The sequence below is a fragment of the Pyrus communis genome, chromosome 11 (assembly GCF_041283825.1).
Source record: "Pyrus communis isolate YQ-2024b chromosome 11, ASM4128382v1, whole genome shotgun sequence".
Lineage (NCBI taxonomy): Eukaryota > Viridiplantae > Streptophyta > Magnoliopsida > Rosales > Rosaceae > Pyrus > Pyrus communis.
In genome coordinates, this window is record NC_142575.1 from 7,239,965 (window position 1) to 7,262,681 (window position 22,717).

At 37.5% G+C, this 22,717-nt stretch overlaps 2 pseudogenes across 1 annotated transcript; one reads left to right on the top strand and one right to left on the bottom strand.

Annotated features, from left to right (window-relative positions):
* Window positions 1-6,888: 6,888 nt before the first annotated feature.
* Window positions 6,889-8,626, top strand: LOC137742500 (fasciclin-like arabinogalactan protein 4 pseudogene; annotated as a pseudogene). Its single transcript, XR_015953731.1, has one exon. The product of XR_015953731.1 is annotated as a fasciclin-like arabinogalactan protein 4 pseudogene (transcript).
* Window positions 8,627-13,227: 4,601 nt separating this feature from the next.
* On the bottom strand, window positions 13,228-21,680 carry LOC148692817 (akuammiline synthase 1-like; annotated as a pseudogene).
* Between the last annotated feature and the right edge of the window lie 1,037 nt (window positions 21,681-22,717).

A 22,717-nucleotide genomic window follows, 5' to 3' on the forward strand; every position in this document is an offset into this window, starting at 1 on the left:
GACTTGAGAGAATATTCAATTTGAGACAATTGTATTGATCAACATGCTTACATTTCAACAGTTGAGACTGTTGAGAGTATCTCACATTAGAGATGGAAGTCTTGCATAAAGTGCTCACGAAATCTTAAGTTTCACCACACCTCACCAATTGGTTTTGCGTTCGAAGTTTAAATTCTAGTATGATATCTTATTCACGTATCAAACTCTCTTTTAGACATTTATTTTGCGATAAACTCTAATTGTATGATGGAAAAACATTCCTAGTGTTTGCAAAGCAAAGACAAAAAGGATTGGCAATGATATCAAAGGCCAAACAACATCAAAACACATCTTTAACTCTGCCTTAAAAAGAAGAAAGGGGAGACATAGATACATTGAAAGTTCAAAGCCTCCATGAGTAAAGTTTTTCACTTGGTTCAATGAATAATTAAAGTAATTTTTGTATGACACTTGCAATTTTTGGCTCGTTCAAAGTCGTTGTAGGTCCTAGTACCCCAAGTTGCCCTTGATATTTCAATATTCTATGCATCCGGTAGGCTGGAAAGGGATTGGTAGCTGCCAGTCAAAAGGATCTTTCATATAAAAAAACGTTTTTAATTATGTATGTGCAAATATTTTGAATGAAATTTGTTATTTGCGCTTTAAAAATGTGACTATGTAATTTTATGAAATTATCAAAAGAAAATAAAGCACTACTTGTGTTACGACTCAATACCGAAAAAATAACGTAATCTTGGAATGCCTTAAGATAGCTTTAAGCACCCTTATCTTATAAGCCATTTTTTAGGAGCAAATTTTACCACGCAACTAATTCTAAGCGAGTGAGACCTCAAAGAAAGGAAGGAGCTACCATCGGACTAATGTCAACAAAATAGGCCAACGAGAAAAAATACAACAAAAAACAATCTGTCAAACTGATTTATCTGTAGTAAAGAACTCTTAATATTCAACCACCCAAATATTTTCAAACAAAAATCACAGCAGCGTACGTATTCGTGTATCATTTGCACTTGCTATTTGGTTTTCTAGAAATTCTGAAAGTTGACTTAATTCAATCATCGATGCATGAAATTATCTCCGTGGGGTTAGAACTGAATTAGGTCAACAGAATTATGGATGTGGATCTTGCCCTTGACTTCAACTCCGTGGCTGAATATTCGTCTGATCACTTCAATACCACGTGCGAATCCTAGAAATTAACAATTTAATTAAGTAGTCTAAGAATAATTAATTAGATAGTCTAATTAAGGTGTCAACTTTGAACTGTGTCAACCAAAGAAAAAAAAGAAAGAAAAACTTATAGGGGCTTGGCCCAATTCTGCTCTAGCGGTTCAGTGGCTTTAGAATTTACAGGCCGGTCCTAATTTTCTAATTTGATTCATTTTTCAAAGTTTAGTTTTTCACTTGGGCAGGCAGGGTTTGATTTCTTTCAATTCGGTTTTTTTTAAGACCGAAAATTAAACCAAAATTATTACTCAGTTTAATTTGGTTTGATTTTCGTTAGTATAGTTCGGTTAGGATTATTTTTGGTTTCATATTTTTTCCTAAATAATTAAAAAAAAAGGCTGGAAATTGGCTTTGCCCATAAAAGGAAAAAAAAAAAAAAAGAGTGGAACGAGATTAAGAAATTGGCAGACCTTAGAGCATTTTTAATGAAAAACCCTATTTAGGGACTTCCACCGCTAATTTTGAAAACTCATTTAGGGACTTAAAGAGAATAGTCAGGTCCCTACAAAAATATTATCTGCATCGGGAGGTCCTTATAGTATAATCCTTAAATATAGAGACTAAAATATCAACAACAAAATCATTGTTCATGTTGTTGGAGTATTATGGCCGTTGTTAAAATCAAAAAGCTATCTCTACTGTTGGAGGAGAAAAATCAAAAAGAGAAACTATTGTACAACATTCCCATGTGGATTGGGTTGTTTCTCACTCAAAATTAACAATGGGTCCACCCTTTGAGTCCCTATATACAATCCTTACATTTAATGATTACTTTAAGGTATCCAGCGAGTCCCTATATGTTGAGATAATTGGTGGACTTCTATTTCGACCCATTAGATGTTTTTTGTCCTTATATTTAAGGACTATACGGTTGTAGAAACTCCATTTACGGTTCACATTAGAGATGCTCTTAAACCACGTCTCTAGCCTTATCTTCAACCATCTATAGGGTATAATCAAACAATCACCATCTGGAATTTGACGAGTTGTATGCTTACGACGGAGTTGTATGCTGTCAAAGTTGGTTTGGAATTTTCAATCGATGAGAGTTTTGTTTTCCTTTAGTGATTGAGATTTGAGAGGTATAGCTTGGAGGAGCTTAATCCGTAAGTAAGACATATAAGGAGGGGGTGGTACTCTTTTTATTTCTTTCATGATTTTTTTACGCTGAGTTTTCTCCTATAAAGCTTTTAATGTGGCCACTTCTAAGCTCTAAAAAAATCAGGTCATGTTGGGGGAAATTTGGCATCACTTGGCAACCTTATTAGCAGCTGTAAGATTCATCATATCATATGCAAGCTTTTGCTTTCTTTTATTTTTATTTTGGTTTTTTAGTTAAAATGAGCCATGAAATTGGCATAACTCTTCATTTTAATTCCTGAAATTTGAAATCGATAAAAATTGTCATTGAGTTTATCTACCACTAATCATTTTTACCATTTTATGAAAATTCTGTTAGATAAAGACCAAAATAACAAACATAACTAAATTTAATAAACAATGGAGAAAAGTGATTTGGCAAAAATTGTGAGTATTTTTGTTATTTTATCTTTGTATAATGAAGTTTTTTCATAGAAGTACTAAAATGATTGATGATAGACAAACTCATTGACCACTTCTATCTATTTTAAATTTTAAAGACAAAAATGAGGAGTTATACTAATTTTGGGGACTATTTTACGTAAAAAATCTAAATACTTTATGCATGAAGCAACAAAAAATAAGAAATGGATCCTCTCCGGATCCCTTCTACTAAATCCATACAATAACTTAATCCAGACTTTTGAAATTTAATTTAATAGTTAAAGTTATTATAATTTTTAAATAGATCCCTATTTGTAATTACTAGATCAAATTTCAAAGATTCGAATTGAATGATTGGATAAGCAGGTACGCCAGCAGCCTCTTTTGTCCCTCTTTAATTCTGATTTTAATTTCTTCCTCCTGAATCGTGCGGATGTTGGGTCAAGTCCCCCGCTTCTCCTGTGGCTCTAACTCCGAGAACAAATGATTGATGCATAAAAATAAAAATAAAAAGCACATTGTCCCCCTTTTCAATCAATATTTCTTTCTTTGCATTCAAATTAATAAAAAGAAGAAAAATGATTTTGAATCTTTTTCTATATCGATTTTACAATTTACAAGTTTTCCTACTATAAATTATAAATTTGAAATTTATAATTAAACAATTTTAATTGCAGCAATGATCCTTAAATATATACCCCATCCTCACTTTAGTCCCTTAATTCTATTTTTAAATTTTACAAGTTTCAAATGTTATCTCATGTCTCAGTTAGATCTTAGATCGTTAGATTGTTTCATTTTCTGTTTGATCTTTGTAACAACATTTTTAGACTTGTTTTTTCCTTTTATGTTTTTTCATACATTTTGAGTTTTTCGATGTTGCACGTTTTCTTATTCGAATGTGTTTTTGAGATACGATGAGTTCTTAGTTGGAGATTTACGAAAGAGAAAGATAAAAGATAGGGGTTTGTAGGGTGTAGAGAGGAATATTATCTTAAGTTTCAAGCAATGTCCTCTTTGTCTTTTAATTACACAATCACAAATAAAAAATAAAAAATAAACTATGCGTAATGAAGAAAATTTAGATGGATAATGGTGTTTAAATAGAAAAACTCGAGATCTTCTCAAATAAATCCTCATACTTGATACTTGGGCCTCACAAATTTGTGTAGTTAAAGACTATATCCTTATAATACAAAAGACGCTAAACATCACACCCAAATCCTCACAAATTAAGTAACTAATTTAAGAAAGATATGACTGTAATAGTGGAAAACTAAAAGATAAAAATCAATATGACATTACAAATATGTTTAGAAGTACAATTAGAAGCGATACGAAAGCTTTCAAAATTTTAAAATAAAGCCTTTGTAAGATAAACTGAAAGTGCTTATGAAACCAAATCAAATTTTCAGCAATTTATATATAGTTTTTTTTTATCAATAGTTTATATATAGTCTAGGTGCTTTACTTCAAACAAACACTTTAACTTTGAATATAAAAAAATGAAACATAAGTAGAAGTGCAACATACAAAAATATAACCAAACAAATCAACTTGCGGTTTCATATGGAATTTGAACACCTTATTTTTCCCAACATTATGCGTAAGAGTTAGCGTCCCAATAATTGCATGCGTCGTGTGTGTGCCTTTTTCTTCATTCTTTTTCTTAAACAAACAATACATTAACGAATATGATCCAGATAATGTTATTCACACATTATTTTTATCTTCCACACATCTTGGTTACTTTTTGTTTATTAATTTTTTTTTAATTCATTTAATTTAACGACTAGAAATTAAAAGAAACATGAAGAGATAAAAGCGGGTATATAGATGACACCACGCATTTGATTTTCGATAGCAGCTTTGTTGTGAAATGCAGAACACCCATCTCAATCAAATGGTTTCATATCAAATATCTCTTCACAAACAGAGGAGAGTGATTTCCTCTTCCAGTTAAGACAAGGCTTTAGTGGTGCCAGCTATTAATAGATGATTGCCACGTGTAGAAGGTCTATTCCTTTCGTCGATGTCATGTCATTTGTCGGATAACATTTGTTACATGTTCTAAAAGTGAAATACCCATCCAATAAACGTTTGCAACATAAAGAATTGGTGATAATAAAATATCTCTCCTTTAGTATATGGATGCTCTCAATCCAAGTGAGATCTGTAAGGGGGCGTTTGTTTGCCCTCGCTAAGTTGGACTGGACTGGACTGGACTAGCTATTAGTCCAATATTGTGTTTGTTCCATGCTGGGACTAACATTAATGAGACTAAAGGGGACTAGCATGGACAAAACCCTTCACTAAGAGGTCTTAGCGAGACCCCCCAATAACCATGGGACTAGCTAAGACTGTCCTCTCTTTCTTGTCCTCGTCATGCTCAATGACCACTCCCGACAGACTCCTCGTCATCTCCGGTCACCTAGATCAATCATTAACTTTCCGACTCTCTTTTAGATCCATTTCACAACCAACTTTCATATAAAATATACCAAATTGAAGCTGGGAATGACAAGATTACGATTTTACCTAAATCAAGGCCAAAATGTGGTCGAATGTGGCCGGAAAATGGCCTGGAAGTCTCGGCATGTTTGGGCTTCTTCAAATCCATGATAGATTCGAGCATTCAAAGCTAAGATCTCGGTCTAGGGATGGTGATGAATTTTTTGGCGGTGCTAACTTCATCCAATTTAACGAGGGTTGGCCGGAAAACACATCGGGAAACCTGCAACTCGTCGGGAAAATTGGAGCCGTGAGGTTCCATTCGAACAACGCATAGCTAGAGAGGGAGGGAAGACAGTGAAATAGAGACTGGAAGCTAGAGAGAGAGGGAGGATAGTGAAATAGAGACTGGAATCAATAAGGAGTTTGACCAGGAATGAGAAAGAGACATGAATTGAGAGGTCTAAGAGGAAAAAAAGAGGGAGAGGGTGGGATGATGAGAGAAGAGGAAAAGAGTGGGACGGAAATGGTAGGAAAAGATGAAGAAAAAGATAAGATCATAATAAAATATTAATAATTTATATATTAAATAATATAATATTAGAATTTGTTATTATCCAGCTTCTTAGTCCAATACTGCACCAAACGCTTCACTAAGTTAGTCCAGTTTAGTCTAGTCTAAGCCAGTTCAACTTAGTCCTTGAAGCTAATCCAGTCCGAGATAGTCCGGCGCAACAAACGCCCCCTAAGAGTTTTTCCATATATGAGCTAATCAAACTATTTATTTTGGTATGTCGGACAACAAGTAAGTAAGGGATTGTGATATATTTAGACAGAGTACACATTAAATAAATATTGGTTTAATAAAGGGAATTAATGTAATTAGTCTTTTTGAATTGGAGTTGGTTACAAACTCTTTAAAGAATTTGACGACAACTATCTCTATGATAGGAGGAGTAGTTGCATCGTATAAGTGGCTTGATCCCTCTTCTCAAATCACATTCGTTCTCTTATGATTGATAATCCTATTGAAAGTAAGGAACACAAAAGGATTTCAAAGAAGGGAAGATCAAACACTCAACATAATCGTGATGTCTTCCACTGCAAATAAGTCCCATAATAGTTTCTCCATTTAGGGTTTACTGCAATATACGCAAGTCATTCAAACGTAGTTTAAGTGTTTAATTGTTATGATCCTTGGATGATGTTAACAAACGTCCAACATGATCAGCTTGACATTTGATAAAATCGAAATATATGAACTACATTTACATTTTTGTAAGAAATATCTTACGAATGATATAGATGGACAACTTTTCTTCTCTTCCGACACTCCTAATCCAAAAGCAGAAGATTATTTGAAAATTACAAGAAATTAGTCAGTAATCGGATTGCATTAGTTATGAACGTAAGTGAAGAAGCCGAACTCACCACTCTCTCACCGCCCAAAACAGTTTACTTGAGTTCCCAAGTTTCCGAACCTCCCAGTTTCCTCCGCTTTACTTGCACTTTCCTTTGCCAGCTAGCAAATCTCCCCACCGCGAGTATCCCCCACTCAACCATATCCTGCGACTGGTCAAACCAATCAACCACCACTTTCAGACACCAAAACCAAATAAACTATGTGAAAAAAGAATGAAATTTGTGGTATTTTCACACGCGTCATCTCTCACTCACTCTCTCACTCTCTCTTGCACTTAAAGCCAGCACCCACCAAAAACCCAAAACACTCTCTCTGCAGTACGAGAGAGAGTTAAACAACCACCCCTACCCCTACCCAATCCAAGCCACCATGGCCAATACATTTCCCACTTCCCATTTTAGCCCTGCATCCCTCCTCTATTTCCTCCTCCTCCTCTCCTCGTCCTCCTCCATCCACGCCCTCAACATCTCCACCCTCCTCTCCCCCTTCCCCGACCTCTCCTCCTTCACCTCCCTCCTCTCCTCCTCCATCTCCTCCGACCTCCTCCCCCGCTCCTCCCTCACCCTCCTCGCCGTCCCCAACTCCTTCCTCTCCTCCACCTCCGACCTTACGCGCCGCCTATCCCCTTCCTCACGCGCCGACGTCCTCCGCTACCACGTCCTTCTCGAGTACCTCTCCCCCGCTGACATCCTCCGCCTCCCTCCCTCCGGCAAGCTCGTCACCACCCTCTTCCAAACCACGGGCCGCGCCACCAACAACTTCGGCTCCGTCAACCTCACCCGCAACCCCTACACCGGCGTCGTCTCGATCCGCTCCCCGGCCCCCTTCTCCCCCTCAAATGCCACCGTTTTGTCCCTCGTCACAAACCTCCCGTACAATGTCTCCATCTTTTCCGTTAATTCCCTTTTACTCCCCTACGGATTCGACCTCATGGCCTCCGATGCCCGCCCGCCCCTCGGCATGAACATCACCAAAGTCCTCATCGACGGCCACAATTTCAACGTCGCAGCCTCCATGCTCGCGGCATCCGGCGTCGTCGAGGAGTTCGAGGCCGCCGAGGGCGGCGCCGGAATCACCCTCTTCGTCCCAACCGACACCGCGTTCTCCAATCTCCCATCCACTGTCCGCCTCCAGTCCCTCCCAGCCGACAGAAAAGCGGTAGTTCTCAAATTCCACGTCATCCCCTCCTACTACCCGCTCGGTTCGCTCGAGTCGATTGTGAACCCGGTCCAGCCCACATTGGCCACGGACGACGGCGGAGCCACCTCGTACACTCTCAACATCAGCAGAATCAACGGCTCGATGGCCATCAGCACTGGGATCGTCCAGGCCGTGGTCACCCAGACGGTGTTCGACCAAAAGCCCGTGTCAATTTTCGGGGTTTCGGAGGTTTTGCTGCCCAAAGAGATCTTCGGTAGAAACCCGATTTTCGCAACGCAACCCGGGCCTCCCTTAGACGGGGCTCCGCCCCCCTACATTGCCCTGTCGCCGGAGAGCCTGAATGAGCCTCCGTCGCACCTCTCTTCGCCGCCGGGTTTTCGCGAAGGGATCAGATCAGATGCTGCTACTTCTGCAATCAATGGGTTCCGGAGCTTGTGGATTGCATCTTGTTGTATAGGATTGTATTTAATGGTATGAGATTAAATTTTTGTTATTTTTGGTTCTTAATTGCTAGATTTTTTGTGGGGTTTTTTTTTCACACATTGAATTGAATTTAGGCTGCAAAAATCAAAGAAGCCATTTTTGTTTTTAATTTGTTAAAGTTGTGTTAATTACTGAATAATTTTATGTAAATCAGAAGAAAGAACAGATTTTGTTTTATTTTTTTAGTTTCTTGGATCTGGTGTTTTCCACTGTGGAAGATGTTCAAAGTTTGATCATAAGATCTAATTCTTTTGCTTTTTACCAGTCTCATCTGCATTTGCAGAGTTGCATTGATCTTACTTTGCAGTAACTTGTGGTAAATAAAATGGACGAGGATTGTTTCCCTCTCATTTCTGATGCCCTCTTGCACTTTTGTTTTGTCTGTGTGTTCATTGTTAAGTCACATTAATAATTTATATTACTATTTATTTTTGTTTTATTATCTTTATACCAAAAAAATAATATAAAATATTAACGTAATTTAACCGTGATTATACAAAACAAAACAGCGTGATTATACAAAACAAAACAGCAGAGTACAGGAGAGCACCAAAAGTGAGAGGGCAAACAATCTTTGTTCAAAGAAGATAGGTTAGCTTTTGCCTTTAACTGACTAGCCAATCGAACCCATGGGTAATTTTTATTTTTCAATGTGTGGAAGGCTGGAAGCACCCAAAATGTAGAAAATCTGCAAATTCTTTCAGATGGAGTCTGCAGACTTTGAGAAAAAGTAGGAAGAAGGAAGCAAAGGGATCAATTAACTTAGGTACAAAAATAATTAAATTAAGTACTTAAAACTCTTCAACCTTTTACTGTTATTTTATATTAGTTTTAATTTTTTTTAAATACTTCAAATAAGTAAAAATTTATTAAAAATGTCACATCCGTTAAGTTTCAATTTCAATTAATTTCCATAAATGCACATGTGGCAATGATAGATCCTATTTATTTGCTTACTTGGACACTAAAACAATGATAAAAATAACTTCAAAAAAGACATAAAGATGAAAAAATAAAAATAAATAAACAAATTTACGAATTAATTGGAAAAAAAATGAAGATCGAAAAATGTCCTAACAAAAAAGAGGGTTAAGAATTAAGATAGGATTTCTAGGAGCTTGTTTCTATTTATATGATTTCCTCATTCGTTGATTTTTTGCTAGTAAAGCTTCCAATGCTTATTTGTGGGAAGTGAAGATGGTGGCTATATCATGGCAATCCCATTTCAACAACCTCCATTACCTTTTTCCTTGGCAGCTTGAGTTGTATGGTGGAGTTTGTGATTATGCGCTGGGTTTGGAGGTGATGGCCTGAAAGGTGGAGGCATATTGATGATGTAGACAAATTAAGCCTAAATTAATTTAACATAAATTTATTTGGAACTTAATGGATATGACATTTTCAATAGATTAGGTACTTGTTTGATATAGACCAACTTGGATTGCCACTTAGTACTACAATTTGGTAGTATCTCTCTTCGCTTGGAAATGAGAGGTCTTAGGTTCAAATCTCGTGGATGGTGAATTCGATACTAAATTAGGTTGCTTATTATGTGGCTTAGCTAAACTTGTCATCATCCTAGTATAAAAATATCGATGTACTAAAAAAAAAATATTAGTAATTGTTTTTTTTTTTCTTTTAACTTTTGTTTCCTTTTGTCATACTCATAATAAAGTTATGAAGCTTTCATTTTTGTGTTCCCCACGATATCCTTCTCCATTTTGAACATTTTTTAACCGCATTATTTTTAGCATAGTGATAACATTAGTGAATTAAATAAGTTGCTAGAAAAAAGAGAAGGTAGGATCAAATTCATACTAGGATGCATAAGCAAAGCGCCATCTGTTAATGTTGAATCCCACATCGGCCATAGGGAAAGAAGAATAAGAGTTTAAATAGAATTACTCTACTCTAACAAACATCGAGACTTTTTATGATAAAACCTCATACCTGATATATTGGGCAAGTAATAATTACCAAATTGGAGACATTATCGATGTTACTAGAGTGGAATAATAAATGGAACAGAATGATTTAATAATCATTAGTTTTGAAAAGGAAGCAATAGACACAAAAGGAAAACCGAACATATTCTAAATTTCCATTTTTAACTAAAATTAATTTGTACTAGCATATGAGCACACACAAAGTGTGTGTGAAATTTTTTTTTATTTTTGTTTTTGAAGTAGAAGGAGAGAGGAAGAGAGTGATAGAGAATGTGGGAATGGGGAGAGGCTTTATTTTTTATTTTTAGTTTTTAATTAGAGATATGTTAGAATTACATGTAGGTGAAACTTTGAAGAAAAAAAAAACAAAACAAAATTTGGTGGTGTGAAATTACATTTTTGCCCATATTTCTTATTCATGTTCAATTTTAATTATAGGATTAAACTGGTAATTCCATAAAATTTTGGTTAAAAATGAATGTTTTATTAATATGTAGTTTAGATAATTGTATCTTCTAACCTCACACAATCCCAACTGGCGTGCTGACCACGCAGCCCCACAAAATATGAGATATACCACTTAAGTTTCCGTCATAATTAAAAATTTATTTAAAATAAAAGAAAATGACATTTCGTCCACATCCCCTCTTCTTCTAAGCGCTTGCATTTTATTTTTTTATTATTAATTTTCCTTTAATTTACTAAAAATTTAGTAAATAAATTGCCAGAGTGTGTGGGGAGCTCTACTCCCCAAAATAAAATGTAAAACGAAGAAAATTGAAAATTTGGTGTTTATTTTCTAAAGTCTTTTGTTTAATCAACAATTAAAAAGTTACTACTCAGTACTACGATTTGGGATATTCCTCTTTACTTATGAATAAAAGGTTTTAGATTCAAATCTCATAGATGAAAATTTCGATATTAAATTAAATTATCCATTATGTGATTTAACCGAATTTCTCATTTTCTTAATATACGAGATATCTTTCTACAGAAAAAAAAAAAAAAAAAAACAATTGAAAAGTTGGTGGTGGGGAACTCAGAATTGCAATGAGTGAAGAGAAAGTGCATGACAGATCATGGTGTGGGCCTTAGAAACGGACGGTATCGACGGAGGATGTGGTTCTGTTCATGCATTTTAAAGCCGTTCGATGTTTGATTGGACTAGCAGAGGGCAGGGGGAGAGTGGGGGCAGTGTACGGCAAGATCTAGTGAAACTATTAGATCAGAGGGAGGAAATCTGCAGTGTGATATGCTCAGACGCTTTTGCGCTCTATTTCCGGGATACGCCTCTGATGGTGATGTTAGTTTATTGGCGTCCAGATTAGACAGATGAAACAGGGTTCCTTTTAAGTGAATTTGTCTTGCAATGGGTGACGTCAATACAATGTATTATTTGAATATATGATAATAAAAAATATTATTAATGATGTCACTGAAACAATATATTAATTTTACGACAGATTATGTGGATCGTTTGAAGCCTTTTGAAACAGAAACAGTGATGCAATATGATCCAAACTCATCCATTCAACTGAAACAGTGATGCAGTTTTTAATTTAATTTGGAAGTGATGATATTGGGCTTTCATTTGTGAACACGTGTTTGATCCAAAAGAATGACTTGTTTGTTTTTATTTTCTTTTATATAACGATAATACTAAAACAAATAAATAATAAATTGGCATCAAACTCATCATCAACGAAATTCAAATCTAAAACTTCATTTACAAATGAAATAAAAACTACTAAGTCGTAGTACTAACTGACAAAAAATGAGTTGTTTAGGTTATAAAAATATGAGGCTACAATCAAATCCTACATAGAAGAAAGGGACTGAGATGAAGCTCTAAGCATTCGATATCTCAGCAAGGATTGTAGTGGTTAAAAACATTCATCTATGCATTCGAGATCTTATATTAAAGTACCTAGTTTCTCTTGCATTGATTTGGGGACATAAATAAGGTAGCAAAAAAGCATAACATGAACGCAAGTTAAAATAGTATTACTGCTATAGTTTAGTAAATTCGAATTTCAAACATGACGATGTCACACTATTAACCCTTGCATCCAAAATCCTGTGTTAGATTCTCCTTACCCTGCTATCATTTGCATAAATGCAAGGCTCGTTTTGATAACTTTTTAGTTTTAGTTTTCATGCTTTGTGTGTAAAGAAAACATAAAGGGAAGACAAAGAACGGTTATGAGAGGATGACAATAGAATCTTGAAAGTATTCAAATAGTTCTAATAGTTTTTGGCTTTTAGTTTTCATGTAGTGCATTCGTTGTATATACATAACATTCTTCAGACAAATGTACATACATTACTACAACATCTCACTTACCATCTTTCCTCCACAAAATCCTTTTAATTTGCAAGAGTTGGGTTAAATAGAACATGCAGATTGCTTCAGAAAATAGAGTGGTTATAACGATTGAAGCATATGATTTTGAAGGCGATTCGTTACAAATTTATCTTCTATGCTTAAAAATAAAAAAACGAAGTGTGTTTTCCCCAAATTTGAAGAAGAGGAAGAGGAAAACAATGGACCCAATGTTGGTGAAATCTCAGCCAAACCCTCATGCCAAAATTGGAGGTCAGCACGTAGCAATACTGGAGAGCCAAGGGCAATTGTGCAAACTATAATTGAACTCGCTGAGTGTACAATCTTTTTTCATTGACGAAGCGTTAACCTCGCATAATCCTTCTTTGTTTCATTAAAAAAAAGCATCAATGATCTTTTTTGCACTGTTTATTCCAACTGAAGTGACCTAGGATTATAAGGAACAATAGGCAGCAGGTCCTCACGGCAACAAAAAACGTAGAGGAGGCCAGCAAAGGTATGTGGCTGAATTCCTCCATGGTTTGAGGATTGATTCTCAATCATTATGTAGGATTACAAAGCCTTGATTTACATGTATACTTTCTATACAAGAAATACATAAAAGGAAGGCTAATCTAAGGGATTTTATTTACACAGAAAATCAATTAGAAATCACAATAAATCAGGAGTCATAATTGTCGTCTATCATCTCGTACCATCAACAGAATAGTATTCTTCAATGCGGCACGAACGCTGACCTACGACGGCCTTCCCCATCCGCAATTGGTTTGGTAGAAGGAAAACCTGCACCAACTGCTGCAAGTATGGGTGTCATATCATCCATTTCTTGGAAGTTACCGTACTCTTTGATAGTTTCAATTACATCGTTACCGATAACTTCATTAGCGTACTTTTTTTTATATTCCTCAATCCCTTTCGTGAGTTTAGCAACCAAGCTCTCAAGTTGTACCTCATCACTTTCCATGCACTGTCATTGCTGCAAAGGTCCACGCATAATTTCCCACAATGTTTTCAGCCAAGGCCTGCCCCGATCTCTCTTTCTCATGTTCACAACTGGACACAAAATCGATGGCTTTATAAAACTCGTATTTGATCTTGATGCTTGAATTATGCATTTCCAAATGAGCACTGACACTACTTCAACGCGCGTCGGGTTTGGAGTGGTATTGGTAGCTTTAGACTTGAGAGCAGAAATCTTGGAGGCATCAATCACAAGTCTCCTTGTCATACACCTTTCTGTAGACACTGGGTGGCAGTGCAAATTGGTTCGAGTTGAAGAAATCTAGAGGTGGGAAAAGAGAAGCTAAAACACTGAATTCTCCAGCAGCAAGCACGACGTTATGATCAGTAGTAGAGCTGGCCGAGACAAGGGCAACTGCAGCCTGATAAACCTACTAATCCTACATGTCCTCCAGGTCAGCAACCCGCTTCAACACATCAACCAAAGTTTGAATTATATGGTTCCCGCTCATCTACTCCAAATCACAGTTTGGATAACACACGAAGTCTTCAACAGATTGTGAAGAACCAGAGTCCTCCTTCAACATGACTCTATCTATCATCACCATGTACCTTAGATTTCGGTTTGTGTATTTTGTAATTTGAATTCCATTGTAATCTTGATAATAGATACATTGTAACTACCTAATCCTGTAAAGCTTATATAATGAAGTATAGAACTCACCCATAATTAATTGAGTTGAGCTTATGCAATCAGTCTTTACAATCCTTGCTTAAGTTCTTTCATGGTATCTTAGAGCTAAAGTCCAACGACATAAATTTTTTTTCTCATGGCTTCTTAATCTTCCTCTCCCATTCCCCTACCAAATGTCTCCAACTTCCTCACAATCAAACTTGATCATACCAACTACCCACTTTGGCAAGCCTAGATGTTTCCTCTCCTTCGCAGTTGAAACCTTGTTTCATTTGTAGATGGAACCAGTCAGTGTCCTCCAGCGTTTCTAAAAGATGTGGATTGTAACCTCATTGATATAGTCAACCCCGACTTTGACACCTGGATACAACAGGATGCTACTGTCATGTCCTGGATCAATTCTTCAGTTCATCCGACCGTACTTGCTGCTTTAATTGGGAAAATTAGATCACATTCTGCCTGGACAACACTACGTGACCGATATGCTTCTCAGTCAATCGGTCGTCTTCTTCAACTTCGAAGTGAGTTGGTGAATACTTACAAAGGTGATTTGTCCATTTCTGAATTATTTGGATAAAATTAATTTTCTAGCCAATACTCTTTCTCTCTCAGGTGCTCTTGTTTCAGACTCTGACATCGTCGCCATTATCCTTAATAATGTTGGCCTTGCTTATGAAAGCACGATTGCCTCCGCCCAAGCTCGTGACGAGACCTTCACCTATAGTGCTTTGGAAGCACTTCTTCTTGGCGTTGAACACCGACAGAAAATGCATTATGTGTTCATTGCTGACACTGGACCTACTACCTTTACTGTAGTTTACAATGGTGGTTATCCACCTGCTGTTTTTCAAGTATGCGGATCCTCTTCTGGGTTTCAAGGTCGCGGCAGTCCCAATGGTGGTTGTGGTTCCTCATCTCGACCATGCAACTCACCAGGCTTTCATCATGGGCCTCATCAAGGATCTCACTCTCGCCAACCTGATGGTATCCTTGGTAATGCTCATTCTCCGAGTCCTTTTCCCACTAATAGGATTCAATGTCAAATTTGTAGTCGATATGGTCACTTGGCAATCGACTGTTTCGACCGTCTCAACATGTCCTATGAAGGGTGTGTTCCAATGCCTAAACTTCAAGCCTATGCTACTGGTGTTCCACCTGTATCTACCAGTGCTCCAACTATCCAGAATTGGCTTTTCGATTCTGGTGCCAATGCTCACATAACAAACGATCCAGCCCAAGTGTCCAACTCGTGTCCTTACCATGGTACTGACCAAGTGAATGATGTAGTAGATGGAACAGGTTTGCACATTTATCATATTGGAAACTCTTGCATTCACACACCTAAAGCCACTTTTAATTACCCAACACACTATTTTGCCTTAATGCATCCATAATGTTTTATATCCATTCATAAGTTTACCACTGATAACAATTGTTCCCTAACCTTATATCCAAATTCCTATGGTATTCAGGACCTTCACACGGGGAAGACGCTTTCCAAGACCCGAGTAGGGATGGTTTCTACCATTTTTTCCAGTGACAATAATACATGTGATAATCAATAAAAAGAAAGACCATCGATCATAGTTTATAAACCTTAAATATAAGTTCGTAAATATGAAAACATAGTCAAATCTTTAACAACTCCGAATGAGTCACCCAGACATCCAACGACTTTTTCCATTCAAACCACCAAGATTCTCAAAAACCATCGTTCATATGTACATTAAAAACTAGGGCTAGAGAGACGCAGTTCGGCTGAAGCCTACATAAGTAACCAAACAGGAAGTGGTCCCCCATAGCAGATTAACCAAGCATGATCACCTCTAAGTATGGATGGCCATAAGGATCACTCATTGCGGATTAACCAAGCAAGACCACTAGTGACCCCCTATCGCGGATTAACCAAGCAGGGTCAAGATAACCAAGTAGGTAGTGACCCCCTATCGCAGATTAACTAAGAGAGTCACACCTACAAAACTGTTAGCCAATGATCACCCTTCGCGGATTAACTAAGCATGATCACTCCTAAGTATACATAGCCATAAGGATCGCCCATCGTGGATTAACCAAGCGCAATCCATAAATAATATGGTCCCCCATCGCATATTAACTAAGCAGGACCATCCATGTACCACCGCTAAATGGTGCACACTTCTTGTCACCTAACCCCGTGACACTAGGGTAACGGTCCCTTACTAGCCCTTTCATTTCTCAACATTTCAAATGTATATTTATAACACAATTCATAAACATTTCAATATGCACTTCAAATCACCTTTTCACAAATACTTCCAATCCATGAATCAAATCACATTTAATAAAAATAGATCGATGGCCAATTATAAAATCACATTTTAACAGAAAACACATTTATAAAACCAATTCATCCACAAAGGATACTAATATAAGAAAACAGGGTAATAACCATATCACATATATTAAAGTCACTCACCAAGACAAGTCTGCAAAGCCTCATTGAGTCTCTAGCAATACTAATTTTAGTAATTTAAATGATTCAATACATATTGACCAAAAGTTAGCTTCCGATCAACGGTGGGGTCCACATCCCTACGTAATTTGATCTAGAAGATCCGCACATCAGATTTTGGATCCGTAATCTTCTAAAATCCACATTATGCCTCTAGAAGAACATACTGAAATTTCATCACGATCCGACGGTCAGATCGTCGATTCATATTTTGATCAAGTAATGTATCATAATGAAATTAGGTTCAAACGATCAAACCACATCATACGAATATCAAATACAAATTCAGGACATTTAATTGAACTTAGAAAGGTATCGTTGGCCCACTGGCCAAAGCGCTGCCACCGGTGGCGGTCGGCCGCCCGACTCGTCGGAAAATTTAACAATTTCCAAATTTTACAAGCAAGTATATCTCAATGAGGGGAGCAATTTTCATACTTGTGGCCAAGTCCAATTCGGTCGGGAAGTGTCTCAATTTCATCCAAACCCGCTGGAGACCCTAGAAATGGGTGTTTCTCGATTCATCCCCAAAACAAACTCCGATGCCTTATCCAATGCTTGGGCCTTGCTCAGGGGTTGAGGGGAGTCTATTGGTAGTGATGATCGACAATAATCGTTGTCGGAATCACCGTAAAATGAGAAACTCGCCAGAAAACCCTCAGCACTTTGTGGCTTCGACCTAGAAAAATGGAAATCTAACACTACAGGGATGAAGGACTCGTCAAGAGCTTTCCATGGACACCAAGCTTACCCAAAATGGAAGTCGGATGAAAAAGATATGGCCGGATCCAAATGGTAGTTCGCGGGTGAAAAATGATCCATTTTTTGGTCTCTCCTTTCCCCTCCTTACTCCCTTTTCCCATTGGTCACTCTTCCCTTCCTTTTCTCTCCAGCACTTTCATCTTCTTCTCTCTCCTGTTGCCACCTGGCAGCATCCAGTCCTCTTTTTTTTTTTTCTTCCTTCCTTCCTGATTCATTCTCCTTTTCTCTCCTATTTCTAATTGGTCCCTCACTCTCTTATCTCATTGGTCTCTTTCCCACAAGGTGGGAGTTTCAAAATAAATTTAAAATCTATAATTTAGTAACAACTTCAAATGTCCGTAACTATACCGTTAAAACTCGGACTCCCAAACGGCTTCCGCCTATGTGCTCGTGGTTTCGAGATCTATTCAAAAACGTTACTTGTGACCTCGAAAGGTCAACAAATCTTAAAGATTAATTACGAAAATTCAAACCCAATAACTATTCGATTTAATTCCCAAAATTTACGGAATTAAAATTAAGTAATAAAAATAACGTAAACGTGAAATACGAATTTAAATTACGAGATACATAATGAATAGTGAAATTCCGGGGACATGATTTCACATCAAGAGTCATAAGTTACCCTTCAATTTGTCTAGTTCTAGGTCAAGTTTTCCTTTACAATTAATTCATTTGGATGTATGAACTTCTCCTTCTATTTCTATCAATGGATTTAAGTATTATGTAGTGTTTATTGATGATTTTTCTAGATACTCATGGTTGTATCCATTAAAACTAAAATCAGATGTTTTTTTCCACCTTTGTAAATTTTAAAAAATTAGTTGAAAACATGTTTAGCACCATAATCAAATCCATTCAAACTGATGGTGGAGGAGCATATATTAATAACAGTTTCAAAACCTTCTTGACTCATCATAGTATACATCATCGTTTCACATGTCCTTATCATCCCAAAAAAAAATGATGTTTCAGAACGTAAACACCGTCACATTGTTGAAACTGGTCTTACTCTTCCTGCTCACTCATCCCTACCCACTTCTTTTTGGGACGATGCTTTTCACACTGCCAATTATTTAATCAATCATTTGCCCACTATGGTCTTGAATGATGAGTCACCATTTCAAAAACTCTTTCTCAAAACTCCTCATTATGAAATTCTTAAAGTATTTGGTTGTGCATGTTTTCCATATCTTAAGCCATACAACTCCAATAAATTACAGTTTTGATCCAAACGTTGTGTCTTTCTTGGCTACTCATTAAGTCAACAAGGTTATAGGTGTCTAGACTTGTCTACAGGTCGCGTCTTCTTGTTTCATCATGTTGTCTTTGATGAAAATACATTTCCCTATAAAGAAACCATCTACTTGGTCTTCTTCTTCTACCTTTTCACCTAACACCATAATCAATATTGAACCCCACATGCCACTTTTCCATCCCATTCCCGCATCACCACCTACACCTACTTCATCCATCCCTCCTACAACCCCACATCCTACTACTACCAACCCTTCTGCCAACCCCACTTCTACTCCATCAATCCCTCATGCTACCCCACATCCCACTACAACCATCCCTTCTGCCAACCCTACTCCCTTATCTTTATCCCTTCCAGTCAACAATCTACCCTTAGATCCCGTAGTTTCTCCCCACCTTGCGAATGCAAGTACATCCACTATCACCTCTTTATCTCAGAGGTCCATTCTACCTACATATCCCATGGTTACTCGTGCTAAAGAAGGGATTCACAAACCTAATCCCAAATATGCATTTATTTCCCATACAACTAATGATGTGGTTGAGCCTACTTGTTTTACACAGGCAAACAAATATGAAGAATGGAGACATGCTATGGCAGAAGAGTTTAATGCCCTCCAACGAACTGGTACATGGCCATTGGTTCCATTTCAATCATCCATGAACGTTCTTCCAAATAAATGGGTGTACAAAATTAAGAGGCATTTTAATGGTTCCATACAACGATTCAAAGCAAGTCTTATGGCAAATAGTTTTCATCAACAAGCCGGAATTGACTACAATGAAACCTTTAGCTCCGTTGTCACTCATGCCACGATCAGACTTCTTCTTTCCATTGATGTGCACTACAATTGGCCCATTCGCCAACTCGACGTCCAAAATGCATTTTTACTGGCTCTTTGATAGAGAAAGTGTATACGCGCCAGCCCTCTGGCTTTGTTGATCCTCAGTACCCCTCACATGTTTGTTGTTTGCATAAATCTTTATATGGTTTGAAACAGGCTCATCACGCCTGGTTTCACTATTTTTCTCAACATCTTGAGCACTTGGGTTTTCAGGCATTCATGGTAGATTCATCACTCTTTACTTTCTTCAATGGCATCACCATTATTTATTTGTTGATTTATGTCGACAATATCCTTGTTATGGGCAACAATGCTAGTCACATCTCCCAGCTTATTGCTGAACTCGATCAAATGTTTTCCATGAAGGACCTCGGCCCCTTACATTATTTTCTCGGCATGGAAATCAAGTGGACTTCCACTACCATATCTCTCTAGTCAAAGTATATCCTAGACCTCTTTAACAAGACAAAAATGGTTGATGCCAAACCACTCACCACTCCAGCTGCCACTGGTCGAAAATTGAGTTTATATGAAGGCGAACCATTGTTGGATGGCACTGATTTTCGAACTGTCATTGGGGCATTTCAATATCTTCTTTTTACGCGACCTGATATTGCCTTTGCTGTTAACCAAGTTTACCAATATATGCATTCACCCACCACTGCTCACCAGGCTGCTGTCAAACGCATATTACGCTATTTAAAAGCTACACATTATCATGGAATTGTATACAAACCCAGTCCTTTTACTCTCATTACGTTTGCTGATACCAACTATGCCGACAACGCAGATGACCATCGCTCGACAGAGGGCTACTATATCTTCCTTGGAGATAACCTAGTATCTTAGAACTCCAAGAAATAATGAGGCGTCTCCCGCTCCAACACTGAGGATGAATATCGACAGATGGCATATACTGCAGCTACCTTGTCTTGGTTCCGTCATATTTTTCGTGATCTTCATCCTCCTTTTACATCACCACGGTTATAGTGTGACAATATCAGCGCCTTTGCCGTTGCTTCCAATCCTGTTTATCAAGCTCGGATGCGACACGTTGAAATTGATTATCACTATGTTAGAGAGAAAGTGGTGCACAAAGAGTTAGTTGTTGGCTACATTGCTACTACTGACCAACTTGCTGATCTTCTCACAAAAGGACTGTCTCCTACTCGGTTTCATTATCTTATTTCCAAGCTTCCTGTTCGCCAACGACCGCTTCGCTTGCGAGGGAGTGATAAACCTACTAATCCTACATGTCCAGGTCAACAACCTGTGTCAACTCATCAACCAAAGTTCGAATTATATGGTTCCCGCTCATCTACTTCAAATCAAAGTTTGGATAACACACGAAGTCTTCAACAGATTGAGAAGAACCAGAGTCCTCATTCAACATGACTCTATCATCACCATGTACCTTAGCTTTCGATTTATGTATTTTGTAATTTGAATTCCATTGTAATCTTGATAATAGATACACTGTAACTACCTAATCCTGTAAAGCCTATATATTGAAGTACATAACTCACTCATAATTAATTGAGTTGAGCTTATGCAATTAGTCTTTATAATCTTGGCTTAAGTTCTTTCACAGCCAAGGTCAACGAGTTTGCTTATTGTAAAAGCATCAAGATCTTATGGCAAAAGCTTACCCCAATTGCCAACCCACCACATTCAAAGAAGTTGGCCTGGATTAGTACAAGAGACATTGTGTCTGATATTGTGGATTCTTTCTTAGTAGGAAGCAGCTGTTCTAAGACCACAACATCTGGTTTCTCCAAAATCTTCCATATGGGACAGTTGACTTAGGCTACAAGAAATCCAACCCATGATCATCGCAATAGAATGAATCAATTTTTTGAAACTCTCTTGCAAAGGGGTAGAAGCGAGTGAGGGCTTTAGATAATTATGTTTTTAGAAAGTTGGATCTCTCAGAAAACAAAGAATGGTGATCAATGATACCATGAACCCTAGTTTTTTGGGATAGAAGAGAAGTAGTGGGACTAAATATCAGGTTCAAAAAGAGAGGGTCAGATTTCTAATGTGGGGAGGAGTTGGAGAGGATGGTTTAATAGTTTCCTTTTCAAGGATTTTAACATTGATTTATGAAGCCATCTTTTTCTCAACCCTTTGAGTTTAATAAACATAGAAGGACCCTCCATGTATATGCTGGAGTTGGAGCTCTAGTGGAAGGTTTCAGGAGCGCGGAGCGCGCGTTGGAGTCGTGGAACGGAGGAGACACAATGTGGTCGTTAAAGTCTTTTGCATCCATGGCATTGGCAAGCCAGCCGGAGGAGTTGGGCTGGCAAACATTATTGAGCCTATAACGCTGCATGGCTAGCCTAACCATCAAGTATTGGGCCTGCTCAATTATGCCTGCAATAGAGGAGTGGATTTAACAGGAAATTTGTTGTTAAAATGATGACTTCAAATAAGTAAAGTTTCATGTGGTAATAAGAAATTACTGCCAATTGATGATTTAACATTAACATAAGAAGCCCTAGCGGACGAAAGATGGCCTTCAAATACTGGCGAGAATCCAAGTCCACGCTCGGGTTTCCAGTGGCCTCGATAAACTCTCTTGGTGGAGGAAATATGAACATTGATAATTAGATTATTACTTAAATGTTGAAACTTTAATCTACCTAGCATTACTTTTTGCTAATAATTTGACGCGGCTAGCAAAACTCAAATCCTTCCTTCGGCCTAGCAAGGCCTGATAGAGAAATTAGCCCAATAAGGCTGAATAAGGAATATTTTCAACAGGATCAACAAACAAGATAGCAATTCATATAACCGTGGCCCAATCATATGCCATGATATTCGATGTGGTTACGAGGTCTCCCTAAACGGGACACTTAACTATTGCACTTTGTCACGTCTCACTAAAATCAGACTAATGACTTCATGGGCAAGATAAAAGATCTTAAACAAGGCAATCATCAGAATACCACACGTGCCCTAATGAATCACCTTCAAGCTCAAACTTGCCACTATGTAAGGCCACAGCCATCCGCCATGAAGAGGTAACTTCTCCTACGCCAAGAAACTAAAGTATGCACATTCATTCCATCTACTAAATCTAACATAGACATCAAAGACTTTTTGGCTCAAACCAGACTAGTGTGACAACTTGTCTATATTTTTTTATT